This window comes from Panthera onca, chromosome D2, assembly GCF_046562875.1.
Source record: "Panthera onca isolate mPanOnc1 chromosome D2, mPanOnc1 haplotype 2, whole genome shotgun sequence".
NCBI lineage: Eukaryota > Metazoa > Chordata > Mammalia > Carnivora > Felidae > Panthera > Panthera onca.
The window spans coordinates 29,125,226-29,148,430 of NC_138349.1; the positions used below are offsets into that span (position 1 = coordinate 29,125,226).

The following is a 23,205-nucleotide window of genomic DNA, read 5'->3' on the forward strand; positions in this document are numbered from 1 at the left end:
CCGCCCAGTCCTTACATTGTGTTACTCCTCGCTTTTAAATTCTCGGAGTTGTCCTGAGAGACTTTCCTCAGGGGAAAAATGGGACAGCCAGAGGCGCGCGTCAACCTTGTGTAACGTGATAAAGGAAACTGCCTCGGGGCGGCAAAGAGGACGCCACCACAGCCAGGAACCGAAAGGGCCTTCCCTCAGTGGCATTTCGCCTCTTTTCCAGGCTGAAGGGCCGGGTGGGGTGAGGGACTCGCTCCGGGCCGGAGCCGCACGCAGGGCCGAACGCCTGGGAGGCGGCGGGCGCCCGGGCCGCGCCGGCGCGTGCCTCAGTTTCCCCGGCCAGAGGCCTTCGGAGCGCCGCCCCCTCTGACGCCGCAGGGCGGGCGGGCCGGCAGGGGGCGCGAGCGCGGGGCGGGCTCCCGGAGTTGGGCGCGCGGGGACCGAGGCGCCCCAGGGCCGCGCGGCCGAGAGAGGCGGAAGCCGGGGCGGGAGGCGGGGAGGCGGGAGGCGGGGCGGCGGCGCTGAGTCACACCGGATCGGCCCGCCCGCCGCTTCCAGGGGCGGAGGTGACAGCGGCCCGGGACGGGCGGCCGCAGCCAGCTGCCCGCCGCGCCGAGGGACCGCTGGGCGGCGGAGAGCAGGTCAGGGCCGGGCGGGGAGCACGAGTCGCTGACCCGGGGCGGCGGGCGGAGGGGACCCGAACCCCGAGGGACGCGCCTCGCGGTCCGGCCTGCGCCACCCGTTTCCCCGAGGCGGCCGCTGCCGTGGCCGGGAGCCCCCCGGGGGACGGGGGTGGGGGGCGCCGGCCCTCCTCGGAGCCCGGGTCGGGTCCCGCCCTGTGAGGTCCCGGCGAGTGGCAGAGGCTGGGCGGCCGGCAGTCAAGGGGATGCGGCCGTGGGCTCGTTAAACGGTGTCAAGCCCGGGGCTCTTTTCACTGCACCGCCCTGCCACTCGGGCAATGAGGCGGAATTTGAGAGCTGGGAAAGAATTCGGCATTAGCCCAGCCCCCTGATTTTACAGATGAAGAAATCTTCTGGCTTGCTCAGAGTCCCATCCAGTCGGTATGGGAGTCCGTGATTCTGTGTCAGGGAGGCAGGGAGGGATGATTTCCGAGGCAAGAGTAAGACCTGTTTGGCTAGAGATGCATGTTTGGTTATGCTGGAGTTTTGCTGTTACCCGCGCACACCTGCATTCCTGCCGCAGGTCCTGACGTCCACCAGGCATCAGTTTCTCAAAGCGCTTAACCTTGAAAAGGGTGACGGTGCTGTCAGTTGCGTAAAGGAATATTGGGGTTACAGACTGGTCAGGTCTGCTGCACATTAGGTGCTGTGGAGAATGCTTGGGGTGTAGAGTTCGTTTTTAAGTGCAAAAAAGAAGAAAACCCACCCCGCTTTAAATGCAACCTCATTATCCTTTATTTTCATCAGGCAATAATGAATGGCTCTTCCAACGTGATTCTGTTATATCGGTGACTTGCCTACTTTACAGTAATTTGCGGATCTTGTGTTGAAACACTCTCTTTACCTAATTAGTGATGCTGTGGTATGTGGCAAGCCAGTGGCAGGCTTAATGTTTAGGGTTTGAGCATAGTTTAGCTCCAGTTGTTTGAAATAGCTGAGTTCCAGGGGGGAGAGTAGCACTGATTAACCCCTAGTTGCATTTGGCAGACGAAGTCCCTGGCACCGGACAGGTGTGCGTTCTCAGTTAGTGCTGTGTTGATGACCCTCACAACAGGAATAGATTCCAGGTGATGAGCGAGTTAGTTTATCCCTCCCCACCTGTGTTTCTCTAAATTATTGAATTAAAGGATCTCTAGCCCGTTTCCATCTCCTGACTTTATGTGTTAATTTGGAAACTGCCACTCATTGTGACAACACAGAGTTTTCATAAAACAAGTCACTTTATCAGCATTGGCCTACAGAAGTGAAAAGTGATTTTTCTTTTTCTTTTTTTTTTTCCTGGGTGCTTAATTTATTTGATGTGAACAGGTTTCCGTTTTGAAATGATTTCAATAGGTGTCAAGCCAAATTAAACATGCCTACTTTAAGACAATTTTTTTTCTGTCCTGCTTTTTATTTTTTATTTAAAAAAATTTTCTTTAATGTTTATTTATGAGACAGGGAGAGACAGAGCATGAACGGGGGAGGGTCAGAGAGAGAGGGAGACACAGAATCTGAAACAGGCTCCAGTCTCTGAGCTGTCAGCACAGAGCCCGACGCGGGGCTCGAACTCATGGACCGCGAGATCATGACCTGAGCCGAAGTCGGCCGCTTAACCGACTGAGCCACCCAGGCGCCCCTCTGTCCTGCTTTTTAATTGGAAGATATATAATCAAACAAAGAAAGGTCCTTAAAGAAATCTGAAATAAATAACAGTATGATACCATCAGTTTCTTAGAAATAATGTACAACCTGTGATTACTTTTTTAATCTCAGCAGTGCCAAATGCCATACATAATAACCTCTCAGCCATAGTGCCGTTCATAGAAATCAATCATATCAATCAAATGAAAAGGAGATTCAACACACAGATCTGAATGGAATTGCTTAAAATAAAAGCATCAAGCGTTTAAAAATTACAGATACTTCGGTGTTCACTGACGTTCAGAGACTGGAATGGGGTGCTTTGTGAGAACAGCTAAAATCTGACCTGGGAGTGGGGTGTATGGGGTGCACAGATAACTTTTGCAATAAACTGAGAACATTCTGCCTCAGGAAATGTGATAAGATGTCATTTCTGTAGTGCTCCTATTGTGTGTATTTTCGGCTGAGATATAATAATCTTTATAGACAATCTGTCCAAATATGTACAAGTTCTTTATTTTGCCTTGTGGCCCTAAAGCAGAGCCTTTGCCACTTCTTGTTTCCTTTTTTTCTGGCTCCTTCTGAGTGGCCCTCTTTCCCACAGAGACCCTTTCCCGTTCCTCTTTCATCCACATTGCAGTTCAGAGCCTCCTTCAAGCATTGCTTGAACTTACACCACTTCTTCTCCCCTTAAAGAATCTGACAAATCCTAATTCTTGAGTCACCATGTAGGATCTCCTAAACACTAAGGGTGGGCGTTCATTTTTAGAACATAGTGCAAGACTCCTTGAGACTCTGGTTCTGAAAAAAGGGTTCAGTGGACTGCGTTTAGGTTTTTATCTCCTGTGTACTTGGAGGCTGCAGTCGAGGAAGCCTTGAGAGCCAGCAAACTCACTTATCTCTGCCTCAGAAGGAAATCCTTTCGTAGGATGCATGGTGAATCTTCAAATGTCTTATTGCCCTCAACCTTGCCACTTTACAGGATTGGGCTAAAATTAGCAAAAAGCTACTTTTCAAATTTGAGATACTTCAGTGATGTTTCAAATTGCAGGTCCTTTTTACATTGTGAGGATTTTTTTTTTTAATGATAAAAACAACTACAGTGGAATGCAGATGGAAACTTGCATGCCTATTCCCAGTATAAGGCTTGAACTATTCTCTAGGTTTATTATCCTGTTTCTGAAGTCAATTTATTACCTACAACATAGCATTGTTAATGGGATTATCTGCTTTGACATTCTCTACTGGGATTGGTTTTTACCTAAAGTGTCCTGAGCATTCATTCAGAATACTTATGAAAAGTTTCACAACAACCGTCGAATTAATATTAAATAATTTCTTATGCTCAGCTTAGGAAGATATGTGGATAAACTAATTTTCAAGATTGGATAATGTAGTCTTGTTGGTCAGGTGTTAATGATGAGATTTCAGGGGCATCTGGCTGGCTCAGTTGGTAGAGCATGTGACTCTTGATCTCAGGGTTGTGAGTTCAAGTCCCACATTGGGCATAGAGCTTACTTAAAAAAATTATGAGATATTAGTCTCTCACCTGGAAAGGCAGAAACCTAAAGTAGCAGCATCACAGAACAGCTCTATAATAAAAGGGCCCTTAAACCAAAGGTGTTAACTTTTGGTTGGGTGCTTTATCCTTGATGCTATAAAAGTCAGCCACAGGAGATAAAATAAACATAGAGTAGCTAAAATGTATTATTTCATTTTTAGATTTTAGGGCTTTCTAACTTGAAGGATGTAACCACCGAAACTGAGGCAGCATGGTGGAGCAAATAGGGCATCACGCTGGGGGTCTCAAGTCTGAACTCCTGGATTTGGGTTCTGATTTGTTGATTCATTCACTACATGTTCATTGAGCACCCCTGTCCACCAGGCACTGTTCTAGGTGCTGGGGATACAGCTGTGAATGAAACAAAGCCATAGAATTCTAGTGGAGTGGAGGCAGACAGATAAAAATGTGAATGGATAGACTGTCACGTGATCGTAGTGCTATGGAGAACTTGAAAGAGGTGTAAGTGGGAAAGCATAAGTCTATGGGTGAGGGGGTGGGCAGGAGGCCTCTGCTAAGATCACTTTTGATCTAGGACTTGAAGGAATTGAGAGGGTGGGGGGGGACAGAGGGATGAGCAAGTTCCAGGCCCCGATGCTGCACATGTTTGGCATGCGTGAGGGATGGCGAGGCGTAGTGGCCACTCAGTGCCAAAGTGGGTGAGGGAAAAGCGGCAGCAGATGAGAGGTGGTGGAGTGGGAAGGGGCACATCAGTGTAGGCCATTGTAAGGATTTTGGCCTTGACTCTGAGTGAGGGGGAAGAAGCCAGTAGAGGGTTTTGAACAGAGTTGCTCATGATGACTTAAGTTTGACAGGCTCCCTCTGACTGCTGGGTGAGAACAAAATGGGGACAGGGCAGAGTCAGGAAGGCCTTCCTTTTCATGCTAGTTGTGTGACCCTAAACCGTAACCCTTCTCAGGGCCTTAGTTTCCTCATCTGTAGAATAACCAGGTCCTTTCTAGCTCTAGAATTTTAAGATTTTAGGTCTATTTCTCTGGGGAGGCTAGGGGATTGCCTACAATGGGGTTCTAAAAGTAAATAGCTTCAAAATGACCTGAAAACTTGATTCTGACCCGCCTTTAGCTGAATCACTCCAAATCAAGAGGTAATCAGGTCTTTTCGGTCAGGTTGTCAGGTCATGAGAACAAAAACACTGCTTCGTGAATAATCTCTGCTGATCCCTTTAGTACTCTGCTGATCCCTGAATTTTCTCTTCCTGCTTGAAAAAGGATGAAGAGCTGTTACTCATCAACAGAGCTGGCAAGCCAAGTAGCTTTTGTTGTTAGGAAAGTTGGAAACTTTGGGGAAGGAAACAATTCTAATTTTATATTTATCATAGGTCATTGGATTCTTTTTTAACATGCAAGGAGTCTGAAAGATTTCTTTTGCTTTTAACTCCCTTATCCCCTTTCCATTCGCCGTGTGTCTCGTAGGTACTTGTTCTAATGCACATGTGTTTCTTTTTGTCCGTATAGGCTCTTGCAAAGTGGTGATGTTTGTTTTATATGTATTTCGATTTATAATGTTGCATTTCATTTCACTTCTTTTTTTCTCTAAGTACTGTTTTGAAGATCCATCTGTTTCTATGTGCACGTCTAATTCTTTGTTCTTGACTGATGTCTTATACTCCATGCCGTGTGCTCAAACCACAATTTTACTTATCTGCTGTCTGTGTGATAGATACTCAGGTTATCCCTACTCCCTAAGACATATATACTGCTGCCATGAGCATCTTCATACCTGTCCGCTTATAAAGCTGTGAGTATATACTCAGAAGGGTAATGGGCTTGCATATAATGAATTTGATTAAATAGTGCCAGATTCCCCTCCACAGTGGTGGCCCCAGTCTCTCTTCTGCCAGAAGTGTTGGAGGGTTCCTATACCCTCACATCCCAACAGCGCTAAGCTTTATCCAGCTGTACATCTTTTCTAATCTTGTAAATACAAAGTGACCTCTTATCATTTTAATTTGTGTTTCTTTGGTTAGTAAGGATTTTGAACATCTCTTAAATATAATAGCTTCTTCTATAAATTGCCTATTCATATCTTTGCCCATTTTCTGTTGGAGTTGCTATCTGCATTGTTCACGTTTAGACTTTGCAGATGTCTTCTCCTTGGTCAGCTGTTAATTTTGCCTTTGTTGTCTTTTGATCAGGAAACATTCTGGGGCAATTGGGTGGCTCAGTTGGTTAAGTGTCCAACGTAGGTTCAGGTCATGATCTCGTGCTCTGTGTATTCAAGCCCCGTGTCGGGCTCTGTGCTGACAGCACTGTCTTTTTCTGTCTCCTCTCTCTGCGCTCCCCAACTCATGCTCTTTGTCTCTGTCTCTCTCTCTCTCAGAAATGAACAAATGTTAAAAAAAATTTTTTTTTAAAGAAACATTCTTTTTTTTTTTTTTTTTTTAATTTTTTTTTTTTTTCAACGTTTTTTATTTATTTTTGGGACAGAGAGAGACAGAGCATGAACGGGGGAGGGGCAGAGAGAGAGGGAGACACAGAATCGGAAACAGGCTCCAGGCTCCAAGCCATCAGCCCAGAGCCTGACGCGGGGCTCGAACTCATGGACCGTGAGATCGTGACCTGGCTGAAGTCGGACGCTTAACCGACTGCGCCACCCAGGCACCCCCCTCTGCTGTATTTCTATGCATGTTTTTTTTTCCTGACCCATTTGAGTTAGTTGCCTTTTTATCCCTAAATACTTCATCAACTCATTTTTAAATCCTTTATTAGAAATTAAAATTTTTCTCCATAAAAGTCTAGGGGGGCATTTTTGGTTAAACTAATTTCTAAATACTTCCTAATTTTTGTTGCTATTGTGAATCATGTCTCCATTATTATTTCCTATTTGGCTATGGGTAGTTTAAGAGAAATGGTGTTGATTATTGTATGATCTTGTATCTGACAGCCTTTCTTCCCCATCTCATACAAATAGCTGATTTCTGGGTCACCCCCTCCCCCGCCCCCTGCCATAGTTAATCACATTCTTTGAAAATAATGATAGTTGTTTTTTAATGTTTTTTTATTTTTGAGAGAGAGAGAGAGAGAGCACGTGCATGCAAGAGAGAGTGGGGGAGGGGCAGAGAGAGCTGGAAACAGAGAATATGAAGTGGGCTCCATGCTGACAGCAGAGAACCCGACGTAGGGCTTGAACTCACAAACCACGAGATCATGACCTGAGCTGAAATCAAGAGTTGGCCACTTAACCAACTGAGCCACCTAGGTGCTCTGAAAATAATGATCGTTTTATTGCTTCTTTCCCATCCTTATACTTTATATTCCTGCGTTGGCTGCAACTTCCAGGACTATGTCAAAATAGTTGCTATGCTAGTGGTGTCTTTGTCTTGTTTTCAGTCTTTAAGAGAGTGAGTCTAAAGTTTTTCCATTTCATATACTATTTGTTTTAGGTTTCAGACTTTTTTTTTCTTCCTTTTAGAGAGACTGCACGAGCTGGGGTGAGGGGTAGAGGGAGAGAGAGAGAGAGAGAGACTGAGAATCTCAGCAGGCTCCATGCTTGTTGTAGAACTTGACATGGGGCTCAATCTCACAACCCTGGAATCATGACCTGAGCTGAAATCAAGAGTTGGATCTTCACCAGGCACCCCTGGTTTTAGATGTACCTGTGTCAAGTTAGGGTGTTCTCCTCTAGTCCTAGTTTATTGAACGTTTTCATCATAAATGAGCATTAAGCCTCATCAGCTACTTTTTCAGGATTTGTCTCCAAAGAGCTAAGACGGCATCGGGAAGGTGCGTACCCAGACTCTAGGCCTATGCTAAGGTTACGTTTTAAGCAAAAGAAGAGGAATAAGAGTCTTCAGTACTTCTGAGCCCTACTTATATAAATTTATGGTAAACATCTCATGTTTCTAATATAAGCTTATTTCACCATTAGATCAGCCTTTCCTCCTGTTAAGAGTCAGAATTTAAATAGCTGGTGTGAAGAATGGGAAAAAGAGCCATATTCAGCATCACAGCTGGGGCCGTCAGCATGATTGTAAATAGAAGACCTGTAAAATTATAGTTTGCTTACCCTGTGGATCCGTCTCTACTCCAGGTATAAATCTTATCCAAGTATATCTCGCAGGCTATTGAGATACTTTAGCTCTTCGGCAACCGTAACTCCTGGGTAGTTGGGCAATTGATTGGCATGGCCATCTCTTTTGGTATATGGTTGGGTTTCTTTTTTAAGTAGCTATTTTTTTCCCAATTATAAAAACTATACATCTTCATTGTAGAACATTTGCAGAAATATAGAAAAGCAATTCTTTCGTCCTGACTTTTAGCACCAACTTGGAAAAATGTTGGTTATTTCTCTCTCTCTGGCCTTTTTTGGGGGAGGGGCAAAAGGAGGGGACATGTTGTGGAGGAGGAGAATGCACTTAAATTTGGGCTATATATAACTGTATCCCCCTTCCTCTTTCAAGGTTAGGCCGTCAACTCTTGTCGCTTTGATTGATCCTCTGAAAAAAGGCAAAAAGATAGGAGTAACTTATGGGGTGAAGTAAATGCATGCTGGTTACTTAGAAATTCTGAACAGGCTATGCCTGGGGGAGCCATTGTGCACAGAGAGCCCAGTCTCACTCTCCGAATATGGGGCAGTTGAAGCCCAAATGCTGATAGACCGAAGACTAACTTGGCGCAGGAGAAGGGGAGAAGTCTGTCTGATGTCACTTTGCTTCGGTTCATTTAGGACTTTCCTTCTTTAGGCCATTTTCGGAAAAGAAAAATATGGAGAATATAGTTGTAATTTATCTTCTTTTGACTCTGAAATAAACCCAATACAGCTGTCTTGTTTCCCTCATCACCTGCTATGTGCTGAGTGGTGAGGGAGTGGTAATAAATAGCAGGAAGTGAGAATTTCCAGGTTAACATTCCTGTTAGCTGAAAGATTCCACATCCAACTGCCCTCCCCTTCTTACTCCCCATCCCTTTGTCTACTATTTTTTGGTTTTGTTTTTCATTTTGTCCTACCTAACACCTGTCATTTCCTAAAATGCTGTCTGCCTTCCCCATCCCTCAAGGAGGAAGTCCTTCAATGGCAGGGATCTTCTTTTGTTCACTGATAAATCCCAGGCAGGTGGCCGGCACATAGTATGCTCTCAACAAATGGAAGCCGTAAAATGAATCAGTCTGTAAAGAGGCAGCTCTGTGATACACAGCAAGGAAATTTAAGGGAGGGGTGAGGAAAGAAAGTCCTCTCGGCTTCCTTTAAATACATGGGTCCAATAAGCCAGTAGAATCCCCGTTTCCTCCTTGACCTTGCGTACGTAACCTTCAACCAGCCACAGAGCTAATTTTTCTACCCCTGTTTCAGCAGTTCCTGTGGAGTGTAGGGTTTCTGAGAGTGGAGTGTGGGTGTCCGTGTTGCTGACAAGCACATGGTGGGAGGAGGGCCCCGGAGAGAATAATCAGTGCTGACGTTCTAGCCATGGGTTGTGGGCTGGGCACACACTCTGCATTGTTTTCATGAGGTGATTCTCTTAGGATAAATGATCTGCCCCATCAGCAGGAAAAGTTGCAATGGATGTGTCGGCCTGTGCTGAACTCCCCAGCCTCACGCCCCATGTCCTCCCACTTTCTAGTTTATTCTGCCCTCCCATCCCCAGGAACGCAGAAACCTTTTGGCGTTTCTGCCATTTCTGGGTCCAGTTCAGGATTGTCATGATGAACACTCATGTCGCATATACCTGGTTACTTTGTTATAAAGCGAGACCTCAGATTATATTGGTGGTAGCACAGTATAGGGCGCTAAAAAAAGTTGCCGCAAATGCATCACAGTGTTGCCCTGGAGGCCAGTGTCACAGACCCAGTTTGTCTTGTACAGACCATTTTCTGACTCATTGTCCTGAAATACTGCTTTTGTTTATTACTCTAGTGTTCAATACTTGTTACCCACTGTTCCCCCCAATAAATCTTAAACCACTGCCTGGCCCTCAAGTCTGATCCAAATCTATATATATATTTACTTTTATGTCCCCATTTTCTACTCTCATCATTCATCAGCTTTCTTTTCTACAGCAATAATGATAGCAATAAGTATACTATTAATTATAATTATGGGGGTGCCTGGGTGTTTCAGTCAGTTAAATGTCCAACTTTGGCTCAGGTCATGATCTCATGGTTTGTGAGTTCAGGCCCCACAGTAGGCTGTCTGCTGTCAGTGCAGAGCATGCTTCTGATCCTCTGTTTCCCTCCCTCTCTCTCTGCCTCTCCCCCCCACATTCTCCCTCTCTCTCTCTCTCTCTCTCAAAACTAAACATTAAAAAAATATAATTGTGAATATTTCATCTTTTACTTTACTGGGTTTCACTAACAGTCTGAATTCAAATGAAAGGGAAGGAATATAAAACAGCAATACTAATATCATAATGGCAGCTAGTATTTTAGCCAGTCACCATACCAAAAAATATATCCTCATTTAATCTTTACAATGGTTTTATAAGAAGGTGCCAGTGTAATCGTCATCATACATATGGAGAAACTAAGGTACAGATTGGTTGAGAGGGGCACCTGGCTGGCTCAGTCGGTAGGGCATGTGACTCTTAATGTGAAGGCCTTGAGTTCAAGCCCCACATTGGGTGTGGAGCCTACTTAAAGAAAAAAAAAATTGGTTGAGAAACTTGCCCTGAAGTTATACTGCTTTTAAGTGGTAAGAGCTAGAATCTCAGACCCGTATCTATCTCCAAAGCCCATGCTCTTTTTTTTTTAATGTTTATTTATTTTTGAGAAAGAACACTACTGGGGGAGGGGCAGAGAGAGAGATACACACACAGAATCCGAAGCAGACTTCAGGCTCTGAGCTGTCAGCACAGAGCCCAATGCGGGGCTCGAACCCATGAACCGCAAGATCATGACCTGAGATGGAGTCGGAGGCTAAACCGACTGAGCCACCCAACCCAAAGCCCGTGCTCTTAACCAGCATGCCATATGTAGTAGGCCTCAGGTAAGCAGGTAACTGAGACAAGAAGTGACACACAATCTCAGGGTTATTGAGGACTGTCCTTTTCTCACGCATGCCATGTTATTTCTTCACCAGTGCTCTGGGTTGTGGAGAGCACGGGAGGATTTTTCCTGGAGCCTGAACCCTCTGTGGGGGCTCCTCTCCAGATCCTGCACCAACTGCTGCAGACAGAGCAGGTGGCACCTCAGAAAGGATGGGCTCTGCAACTTTCCATCTGGGTAGCGTGCTTTGGCTTTTCAACCTTTCTCCTCAGGAAGTATTTAAGATTTGCAAAAATGAGGGGCGCCTGGGTGGCTCAGAAGACACAGAGACTGCTTCGGATTCTGTGTTTTCCTCTCTCTGCCCCTCCCCTGCTCATACTCTGTCTCTCTCTCCTTCAAAAATAAATAAACATTAAAAAAATAAATTAAAATTCCTCATTTGTTTCAATTTTTTAAACAACTGACTTGTTTGAATCAGGATCCAAGAAATGGGCACATACTGCATTTAATGACTGTGTTTCTTAGGTGGTTTTTAATTGATAAGTCCTCCTTACTTTTTCACTTTAATTTTTTAGTTACAGTTTATTTTATTGAAGAAACTGGGCTTTTATCTTCTGGTTTCCCACATTCTGGATTTTTAAAATGGTTTTTTACTTAACTTTATTGACCTAATGTCAGTTAAGTTACCCTTTTAATCTGTCAGTCACTACAGGAGATTCCAAGTTATTCAGCTTCCAGAAATAGAAAGGATTCACTGGCCCACATACTGCTTGGTCTGGCCCAAAGGTAATGTCTGAGGAGTCTTCCAAAACATCCCAGGTGACAGGGAATGATGTTATCAACAGACTCTCCATATTTCAAAACATTTAGCCTCAGAAAGAATTTTATAACTTCTAATTGGCAAGGCATTTCTGTGTTCCCTAGAGTTAGTGGAGAGAACGGCGAAGGCAGTGAGTAGTCTGCTTTTCTTCTTTTAGACAGTGTTTGTTGCTTTAAGGATTTCTGGGGCTCAGTGCCAGAACCTCCTTGGGATATTATTGTCTTACAGTTTAGATCTGCTTATCAGGAAACAGAATCCCCTAAGGGTCAGGTAGGAGGAGAATGAGTTTACACTAAAACCAGACGTTGGTTAGTGGCTGTTGGGGTCCTGTATTCTCGAGCAGCTAGCGGGACTGTGGCATATACTAGTGTATACATTTTCCAAAACCAGAGTTTTCATTACTTCTTGCTGCTGCCGCCTAGGTGTCGTTGGTGTTGTTTAGTAATTATGAAAGCTGGACCACTGTAGACATGAAGAAGTCCAGTTTTGTCTCGTTTTTCTTGTAGACTTGCTGCCTTGAGCTGCTAGTCACCTGTGATAGTTCTGTAGGGCAGTGAGTCAGTATTAAAGTACAAGGAATGAATATCGTGGAAGTACGAAGCGGTGCTTGGATTTATGTATTCAGTGACTTGAAGATTGTAAGAATACAGTATCTCAGTGTCAATATTTTCATCTGGTTTCAAAGCCAAATGGTTAATAAACCAAGGCTAAAAATCTTAAACACAGAATGAGAAAGGCATGTAATCAGTTTAAGTATTTTAAGTAACTATTATAAGGCTACCTGCTTATTTTAAGAGGTGTGCTTTCAGGCATTGATAATAAAAGAATGAATCTCTGTTTTTTTACCAGAATGTTCAGACTCTATTAACACTCTGTAGGTGCAAGTTAGGCTTGGTCTTTTTACTCTTCTGGTGACTCTAAAAACTAACAAAGTAAAGCATATTTATTATTCACAATTAAAGTGTTAATCAGAGCGATTTGATAGTTTACTGATTGTTGTTCCTTGCGGTGGTCAAGTAGCAATAAAAATAAGCACCTCACATTCACATCTGATTGCAGATGGCAACAACACATACATGAGATCATGTGTTTGAAAAGCAAGCTGTAGATTATTAGATTGTAATAATGTGTGTTGTAAAACTGTAGTGACTTGCAGAGTGCTGCCAGCATTTTAGTGAGGCTAGAGTTTAGGGTATATGGGCGGTGGAGCGTGTCTGGAAATGAGGCTGAACTTGTGAGCGGGGACCAGGTCACGAAGAGCTTTGTACAGTCTGCAGAGGAGTTTTAGATACTTCCACAAGTGATGATTGGGAATCCCTTGTGGAACTTCAAGCAGCAGAGACTGATAGAATTTTGTGTTTAAAAAGAGAATCCTAGTCACAGTGTGGAAACTAGAACAGGAGACGAGACTGGTAGGGAACCAGTTAGGAAGATGTCACAGTAGTCCCAAAGGAAAGGTGGTGAGAGTCTAAAGTAGGGCAATGGCAATCTCAAACTTGGTCATTTCAGCCCCAAGGAGCAATTTTTAAATAATTTTTTAATGCTTATGTATATATTTTGAGAGAGAGGAAGAGAGAGAATCCCAAGCAGGCTCTGCAATGTCAGCGTGGGAGCACGAACGGTGAGATCACGACCTGAGCCAGAATCAAGAGCCGGTTGCTCAACCAGGTGCCCCCCAAAGAGCAGTTTTTAAAAGGTTGATGTATTTGAAGGATTTAGTGTCAGTGATGCCTCTAGAAGTTCAGGATTTTTTTTAGAAGAGTAAATAAATTAATTTCACATCCCTCTTCTATCCCTGGAAGGCATTTGGCAAAGGTTTGCTTGGACCCATATGCAGGGATCTCGTTCATAAACTGCTGCCAAATCCTTGTGGGTCTGTTGTGAATACACAGCTCATTTAGAGCTTAGAGTAGAGGGGGTGTCAGTTGCTTTGTCCTTGTGACCAGTAACCACAGAATCACATTGTTCCCCCTTCTCAAGAAGATTGTAGCAATTTTGGGCAGTGAGCCCTCCCGCCCCCCCCCCCCCCCCCCCCGCCAAGTTGCTGCCTCCTCTGTCTTTTTCATGTTACAGTCAGTTTGAGTGATGATGATGGTTCTCTTACCCCTCCTCGTCCTTCATTATCATCATCATCATCATCATCATCATCCTGCTCATAGCTGACATTTACAAAATCTATGAGTACATACTATTTGCCAGGAAGTGTATTCAATGTTTTATCTACATGATTAAACTTAATCCTCCTAACACCCTATAAAATAAATTACTATTATTATCTTCAGTTTACTCATGAGGAAACTAAGGTTCAGAGTTCTTTAAGTAACTTGCCCCACGTACATAGCTTGACAAATGGTGGAACCAGAAATCGAACATAATTCTCTTTAATTTTAGAGTCTGAGCTCTTAACTGTTATGATGTGGTTACTACTTAATACAAGTTAGTATGATTTCTCTTTTTAAATTTGCTCTTTTTTGTAGCTCTGCCCAGTAAGGTCCATGTAATCAAACACAGTTTATTTACCCACCATCTGCAGTTCATAGCAGGTATAAAACACAAATATAGAACATTTTTAAGACATGAAGCACAGGAAAAACTGTGGGGGAAAGTGGTGTATGGGCAGAGTAGGGAAGCTATTTAAATTTCTAGCCTTTTTCAAGGCAGAATATTCATATATGCCTTCACTATTTTGCTTCAAGTGTAGCAATTTTGGAAATAGGAAAGACAATTGTAAAAATCGAGATAACCATTCAGAAACTATAAAATTCACCCTCTTAAAGTGTATGATTGAATATGTTTTTTTGGAGTGTATTCATAAATTATGCAACCATAACCACTATCTAATCCAAGAACGTTTGCTTCACCCTAAAAAAGAAATTCTGTACTCATTAGCAGTCATTCCCCATTTCTTCCTACGGAGACACTTACTTTCAACCCTACAATATACCAAAACATATCCCAAAGCTATGAAAAAGATTTTGAGAAGAATATTTATCCATGATCCCCTTCTCTTTAACACAGATAATAATAATAGCAGCCAACATCAGTATAATGGTTACTATGTGTAAGGTACTATTCTAAGTGCTTTACCTATTAACTCATTTCAATTTCACTATGACTCTATGAGGCAAGTTCTATTATTATATCCATTTTACAGATGAGGAGATTAAGGCACAGGGAAGTTGAGTAACTCACCTTAAATCATATAATTCTAATAGGGGATGGAGATAGGATATAAATCTGGGCAGTCTGTGGGACGCCTGGGTGGCTCAGTCGGTTAAGCGGCCGACTTTGGCTCAGGTCATGATCTCGCGGTCCGTGAGTTCGAGCCCCGCGTCGGGCTCTGTGCTGACAGCTCAGAGCCTGGAGCCTGTTTCAGATTCTGTGTCTCCCTCTCTCTGACCCTCCCCCGTTCATGCTCTGTCTCTCTCTGTCTCAAAAATAAATAAACGTTAAAAAAAAAAAAAAAGTTTAAAGATAAATAAATAAACCTGGGCAGTCTGACTTTGTAGTTTGTGCTCTTAATTATTACATATGTTTTAATGGGATCATATCTACATTTGAAAATGACAAGAGGACCTTGAGAACGTTATGCTGAATGAAACCAGTCACAAAAGACCACATATTGTATGATTCCATTTATATGAAATGTCCAGAAGAGGCATATCTATACAGAGTATTTATAGAATAGCAATTTACAGAGTGTAAATTACTGGTTGCCTAGGGCTGGAGGTGGGGTGGAGAGGGTGGGAAGACTGTTGGTGGGAAATAGGAAGTGACTGCTAATGAGTATGGAGTTTCTTTTTAAGATAATGAAGATGGGGGCTCCTGGGTGGCTCAGTTGGTTGAGCATCTGACTCTTGATTTTGGCTCAGGTCGTGATCCCAGCGTTGGGGGATCGAGTCCTGCATCAGGATCCGCCCTGAGCATGGAGCCTCCCTAGGATATTCTGTCTGTCTGTCTGTTTGTTTGTTTGTTTGTTTCTTTCTTTCTTTCTTTCTCTCTCTCCCTCTCTCTCCCTCCCTCCTTCTCCCCCCCCCGCCCCCTCCCCTGCTCACACTTATTTAGTCTCTTTCTAAAAAAAAAAAAAAAAAAGTGTTCTAAAATTGATAACAGTGAAGGTTGCAACTTTGGGAATATACTAAAATCCATTGAATTGTACACTTTAAGTGGATGAATTATATATATGTGAATTACAACTTAATAAACCTCTTTCTTAAAAAAAAAATATGAAGAGAAACAACCAGAATTATTTTTCTTAGACTACCTTTGTCTTCATCTAAAAAAATTTATATGTACATACACACACATCACCTTTTTCTCTTTTATTTGGGGATACTCAGTCACTTGCAACCAATTCTGATTCTAAGCACTCTGCTTGCCTACTCAGACATTCCAGATGCTTCCAAGTACCTAAAAGCCCAACCTCCTTAACCTGGAAGTGAGGCCTGTGAGATCCCATAGAGCTCTGTGGGAAAGAATAGCATGATTATCGGGAATGTGACTATGTATTTTGGGGTTTTTTTTTCATTGAATATAATTTATTGTCAGATTGGTTTCCATACAACACCCAGTGCTTATCCCAACAGGTGCCCTCCTCAATGCCCATCACCCACTTTCCCCTCTCCCCCACCCCCCATCAACCCTCAGTTTGTTCTCAGTATTTAAGAGTCTCTTAGGGGTGTCTGGGTGGCTCAGTTGGTTAAGCGACCAACTTCGGCTCAGGTCATGATCTTGCAGTTTGTGAGTTCAAGCCCCGCATCGGGCTCTGTGCTGACAGCGCAGAGCCTGGAGCCTACTTCAGATTCTGTCTCCCCCTCTATCCCTCCCCCGCTCACACTCTGTGTCTCTCTGTCTCTCAATAATAAACGTTAAAAAAAAATTAAAAAAAAAGAGTCTCTTATGGTTTGCCTCCCTCCCTCTCCATAACTTTTTTCCCCCCTTCCCCTCCCACCTGGTCTTCTGTTAAGTTTCTCAGGATCCACATATGAGTGAAAACATATGGTATCTGTCTTTCTTTGCCTGACTTATGTCACTTAGCATAATACCCACCAGTTCCATCCACGTTGCTACAAGTGACCAGATTTCATTCTTTCTCATTGCCAAGTAGTATTCCATTGTATATATAAACCATATCTGCTTTATTCATTTGTCAGTTGATGGACATTTAGGCTCTTTCCATAATTTGGCTATTGTTGAAAGTGCTGCTATAAACATTGGGGTACAAGTGCCCCTATGCATCAGTACTCCTATATCCCTTGGGTAAATTCCTAGCAGTGGTATTGCTGGGTCATAGGGTAGATCTATTTTTAATTTTTTGAGGAACCTCCACACTGTTTTCCAGAGCGGCTGCACCAGTTTGCATTCCCACCAACAGTGCAAGAAGGTTCCTGTTTCTCCACATCCTTGCCAGCATCTATAGTCTCCTGATTTGTTCATTTTAGCCACTCTGACCTGCGTGAGGTGGTATCTCATTGTGGTTTCGATTTGTATTTCCCTGATGAGGAGTGATGTTGAGCATCTTTTCATGTACCTGTTGGCCATCTGGATATCTTCTTTAGAAAAGTGTCCATTCATGTCTTTTGCCCATTTCTTCACTGGATTGTTTTTTGGGTGTGGAGTTTGGTCAGTTCTTTATAGATTTTGGATACTAGCCCTTTATCCAGTATGTCATTTGCAAATATCTTTTCCCATTCCGTCAGTTGCCTTTTAATTTTGTTGATTGATTCCTTTGCAGTGCAGAAGCTTTTTTATCTTCATGAGGTCCCAATAGTTCATTTTTGCTTTTAATTCCCTTGCCTTTGGAGATGTGTCATGTAAGAAATTACTGTTGCTGAGGTCAAAGAGGTTTTTTTCCTGCTTTCTCCTCTAGGGTTTTGATGGTTTTCTGTCTCATATTCAGGTCCTTCATCCATTTTGAGTTTATTTTTGTGAATGTTGTAAGAAAGTGGTCTAGTTTCATTCTTCTGCATGTTGTTCTCCAGTTCTCCCAGCACCATTTGTTAAAGAGACTGTCTTTTTTTCCACTGGATACTCTTTCCTGCTTTGTCAAAGATTAGTTGGCCATACAGTTGTGGATCCAATTCTGGGATCTCTATTCCATTGGTCTATGTGTCTGTTTTTGTGCCAATACCATACTGTCTTAATGATTACAGCTTTATAGTAGAGGCTGAAGTCTGAGATTGTGATGGCTCCCACTTTGGTTTTCTTCTTCAATATTACTTTGGCTATTCGGGGTCTTTTGTGGTTCCATACAAATCTTAGGATTGCTTGTTCTAGTTTTGAGAAGAATGCTCTTGCAAATTGATTGGGATTGCATTGAATGTGTAGATTGCTTTGGGTAGTATTCACATTTTACAATATTTATTCTTCCAATCCATGAGCATGGAATGTTTTTCCATTTCTTTGTATCTTTTTCAATTTCCTTCATAAGCTTTCTATAGTTTTGAGCATAGAGATCTTTCACATCTTTGGTTAGGTTTATTCCTAGGTATTTTATGATTCTTGGTGCAATTGTGAATGGGATTAGATTCCTTATTTCTCTATCTTTTGCTTCATTATTGGTGTATAAAAATGCAAACGATTTCTGTATATTGATTTTGTACCCTGCAACTTTGCTGAATTCATGTATCGGTTCTAGCAGACTTTTGGTGGAGTCTGTCGGGTTTTCCATGTAGAGTATCATGTCATGACTATATATTTTGATATAGAACTTAAAACAGTTTAGTGTGTTATATCATCCATTCTGCAAATATTTATGGAGGGCCTTCTGTGTACCAGGCAGTGCTCTAGGTGCTTGATTTATATCAATGAATAAAATAGACACAAGATTCTTTGCCCTGTAGAGTGTAGAGGAGATAAGGTCTAATCCTATAGGCTTCATAGAGGAGGTATTATTTAAGTTGGATCATAAAAGATACCAGGATTTTATCTAGATGATTAAGAGTTAAGTGTGTTTGATGGAAGAGTGAGGTGCCCTGCCGGTCTAGTCAAAACATCTAGCATCTATATTGTGTCCTTTTTTTATGTTTTTAATTTAATTTTTTTTTTTGGCTGTGCCACAAATAATTTTAAAGTCTCAGTGGTTTATACCAACAACCATTTACTTTCATTCTCATGGGTCTCTGGCTACAGTTTGGCTAATCTAGGCTGGACCAGGTAGAATTCAAAAGGCTTTCATTTGGGTTCAAGTCTCTTTCCCCTTGTCTTCCCTCTGGGGCCCTGTCTGAAGAGGCAGTAACTTCCCAGGGCATGCTCTTCTCTTGGTGGGTATTAGAGCACAAGGGGACAGACCAAATCGTACAATATGGTGTAAAGCTTCTGCTCATATTCTCTACATTGGCACTCTCAAAGCAAGTCACATGGCCAGTCCAACAAAAATGTGACAGGCAACTATACTCTGCCCACAGTGGGAGGCACTGTATAGTCACACAGCAAAGAGTATGGAGCTGTAATTCTGTTATAAAGAAGGTGATGAATTTATTTTTATTTTTTTATTTTTGAGACAGTGAGAGACAGAGCATGAGCAGGGGAGGGGCAGAGAGAGAGGGAGACACAGAATCTGAAGCAGGCTCCAGGCTCTGAGCAGTCAGAACAGAGCCTGACGTGGGGCTCGAACTCACGGACCGCGAGATCATGACCTGAGCCGAAGTCGGATGCTCAACCAACTGAGCCACCCAGGTGCCCCAAGAAGGTGATGAATTTTGAACAGCAATTTGATCAACAAGAGTATTATAAGTACAAGAAATAGTTGGACAATGGGGCACCTGGGTGGCTCAGTCGGTTAAGCATCCGACTTCGGCTCAGGTCACGATCTCATGGTCCGTGAGTTCGAGCCCCGCATCGGGCTCTGTGCTGACAGCTCAGAGCCTGGAGCCCGTTTCAGATTCTGTGTCTCCCTCTCTCTCTGCCCCTCCCCTGTTCATGCTCTGTCTCTGTCTCAAAAATAAATAAACATTAAAAAAAATTTATAAAAAAAAAAAAAGAAATAGCTGGACAAGGCATGAATACAGAAGCGAATAGACATGGATATAGAAATGACTAAAAGGTGTCAAAGATGTTGTTAGAGGATTGGAACAAATTGTGAATTATGGTGCTCCACTGATTCACAATACTAGTTTTCTGTGTTACTGCTATCAATTTTAAGTCACAGCACTATGGTGTAAAGACAGTAAATATTTCTTTATTTATCTAAGTCATATTTTACCTATCCCAAGTTCTCTTCCACCTGGTTGTTGGCGACTTTAATTTTAGGTATCATTGGAGTCCTTCCTTCCCTGCACCCAGTAGTATCAGAGAGATTCCTGGATCTACACAGTAGAAAACTGGAGGGGGAGCTGTATCTTTAGGCTACAGTGGTTGCTTCCTAATATTATGGGAAATCCTACTATTCACATATACAAAATTCAGAGAGTTTAAAATTTAGAGTTAAAAAAAAAGGTACTCTATGAACTCAAGAAGTTTAATATGAAACATTTGCGAATACAAAATGCTATGAAATGCTTCTGTCCTTTCTCTCCTAGATGGAAAAACCGGTATCAGACTTATATTCTCACTGTAAACAACTCTAAAACTGGGAAAACACAGGAGGCAGCTGTTTTCAGGCATCAGGCAATAGGCAGCGCAGGTCTGTGATCCTGGAAAGAAAGGAAACACCAGGTGAGTGCCGTATTCACCCTGGCTCTTTGCCTGGGAACATTTTCCCGATTACAGCCCAGGGAGGTGGCACTCAAGTGAGAGCAATGGGCTCCCTGAACAGAGGAGGAAGAACTCAGAGTTTAGGGCTACCAAAAGGGCTGAATTGTAGAACAGGGTACAGGAGGAGAGGGAGCAGCATATAGGTGTAGGGGGCAGGAATCTGCTTGGGTATTTACCTCAGTTCCTTGGCCAAGGGTCAGGTTGGGCATGCACAGGGAAGACTCTGTGAGACCTGATGCGGAGTGGCTGCTGTGGGGCTGAGAAGTGAACAAAGACACCTAAGGGTGCACAGTGCTCAGAAATGTTGGTGTTCTAGTCCAGCCAAAGTGAGAGAACTTGATGAGCATTTAAGGTATGAATTTGGGATCCCAGATAGGACAGCTTTAGGAGTGAGTACAATACCCTATAGTAGGGGCACCTGGTGGCTCAGTCCGTTAAGCATTCGACTTTGGCTCAGGTCGTGAGCTCATGATTCGTGAGTTCAGGCTCTGCATCGGGCTCTGCATTGATGGTCTGGAGCCTGCTTGGGATTCTCTCTCTCTCCTTCTCTTTCTGCCCCTCCCCCCCCCCTTAATACATAAACTTAAAAAAAAATACCCTAGAGTAAAGGCTGTACCTTAAGACTAGGGACAGAACCAAAATAAACCCACCTGACATGGCATAAAACCAAACCTATCAGGATCAAGAGGAACTTCCAGTAATTTAACTGCTTGTCAAACCAAAATTCAACACCCATTAAAGGAATACAACATAATCCAGACTGTGTACAACATATCATCCACCATACTTAGCATACAATAAAAATTACAAAAGCACAAAGAAGTGAAACTATGACAAGCAAAAATGTGACCCATCCTATGGAGAAAACATACAACACATCCTATGATGGTCCAGGTGATGGATTTAGCACACAAGGAATTTAAAGCAGCTGATATAAATGTGTTCAGATATTTAAAAGAAAAGATGGGCATAATTAATGAATATATGGGGAGCACTGGCAGAGAAATGGAACTATTAAAAAGAGCCAGATGGAAATTCTAGATTTCCAGATGGAAAAGTACAATAGCTAAAATAAAGATTAACTGGATGGATTCATGACAGCAGGAGAGACATGCAGAAGAAAGAGTCCAATGAACTAAATAAACTGAATCTAAACTGAATAGCCAAGAGCAAAAAGATTGGAGCTAGGGGATAACAAAGCTGTAGTGACTGTGAGGCAATATCAAGTAGTTTAACATATATCTAATTGGAGTCCCATAAAGATAGGAGGAAAGACGAGGAAGAAATATGTGAAGAAATAATGACCACAATTTCCCTAAATTTAGTGACAGACATCAACCCACAAGTCCCAAAACCTCAGTGAACCTCAGACAGTAAATATGAAGGAAACAACACCTGAGAACATTGTACTCACCTGCTGAAAACCAAAGATAAAAACAAAAATCTTTTTTTTTTAATTTTTTTTAACGTTTATTTATTTTTGAGACAGAGAGAGACAGAGCATGAACAGGGGAGGGGCAGAGAGAGAGGGAGACACAGAATCTGAAACAGGCTCCAGGCTCTGAGCTGTCAGCACAGAGCCCGACGCGGGGCTCAAACTCACGGACCGTGAGATCGTGACCTGAGCCGAAGTCGGACGCTTAACCAAGCCACCCAGGCGCCCCAAAAATCTTAAGAGTAGTCAAAGTAAAAACATATGTACAGAGAACAAAAGTAATAATGATAGCTGACTTCTTATCTGAAATTGGCAGAAGACAGTGGAACAACGTCTCTAAAGTTTGAAAGAAGAAAAACAAAACTGTCAATCCAAAATATTATACTGGAAGCAAAAATACCTTCCAGAAATGGAAGTGAAATAAAAACATTTTCAAATAAACTAAAGCTGAGAGAATTTGTTGCCCGGAGACTTAATATTGCAAGAAATGCTAACGGATGTTCTTTAGCTGAAGGGAAATGATACCTGAAAGAAACTCAGATCTGTAGAAAGGAATAAAGAGCACTAGAAATGGTAATTATATAGGCAAATGTGAAAGACTTTTCCTTCTTTATTTAAAGGACAACTGATTATTTATAACAAAAATGGCATTGTATTATCAGGGTTTATAATAATTGTACCAATTATTTATTGCTGTGTAACAGATTTTCTCCAAAATTAATGGCTTAACACAATAAGCATTTATTGTCTTACAGTCTCTGTGGGTTGGGAATTCAAGAGTGGCTTAACTGGATGTTTCTGGTTCAGAGTCTGTCATCAATTGCCATCAAGATATTGTCTGGGGCTGTCCTGATCTGAAATCTTGACTGGGGCTCTCAGCTCTCCTTTTAAGATCTCAAATAGCTATTGGCAGGAGGCCTCATTATTCATCATGCGAGCCTCTCCATAAGGCTGCCCGAGTGTCCTCACGAATTAGTCTTGGAAATCACGTACTGTCGCCACCACCACATTCTGTAGTTTAGAAATGAGTCACTAGCAAAGCCCACAATTAACAGGAAAGGAACTATGCTCCTCTCTTTGAAGGGAGCGGTATCTAAAAATATGTGCAGATACTTTAAGGCTACCACAAATATGTAGAGATAATATATATGATAGAAAGAATACAAGGTACAGGATGGAGTGGTAAATGGAATTATACTGTTGTACAGTTTATACAGTGTATATAAAGTGGTATAATATTAATTCTAAGTAGATGCATATTGTACTCCCTAGAGCAACCACTTGAGAAATCCAGAGGTATAGCTCAGAAGCCAATAGAGGAAATGAAATGGAATACTAAAAACTATTTGACTAGCTCACAATATTGCAGGAAAGAAGGAACAAACCAATGGGACAAGTAGAAAAGAATTGCCATACCAATAACACTAAATGTAAATAATCTAAATATGTTCATTTAAAAGTAGAAA

At 42.5% G+C, this 23,205-nt stretch overlaps 1 protein-coding gene across 2 annotated transcripts in view; it reads left to right on the forward strand.

Moving 5' to 3' along the window:
• Window positions 1-495: 495 nt before the first annotated feature.
• DNMBP (dynamin binding protein) overlaps window positions 496-23,205 on the forward strand; it is a 111,788-nt gene continuing 89,078 nt past the window's right edge. Inside the window, exons 1-2 of one of the 2 annotated variants that reach the window (XM_078434721.2) lie at window positions 496-629; window positions 20,130-20,265. The gene's annotated coding sequence lies outside the window, so the exon portion shown is untranslated. Of the gene's footprint in view, window positions 630-715; window positions 1,050-20,129; window positions 20,266-23,205 lie in introns of those variants that run through there. The other variant, XM_078434723.2, reaches the window with a different exon arrangement.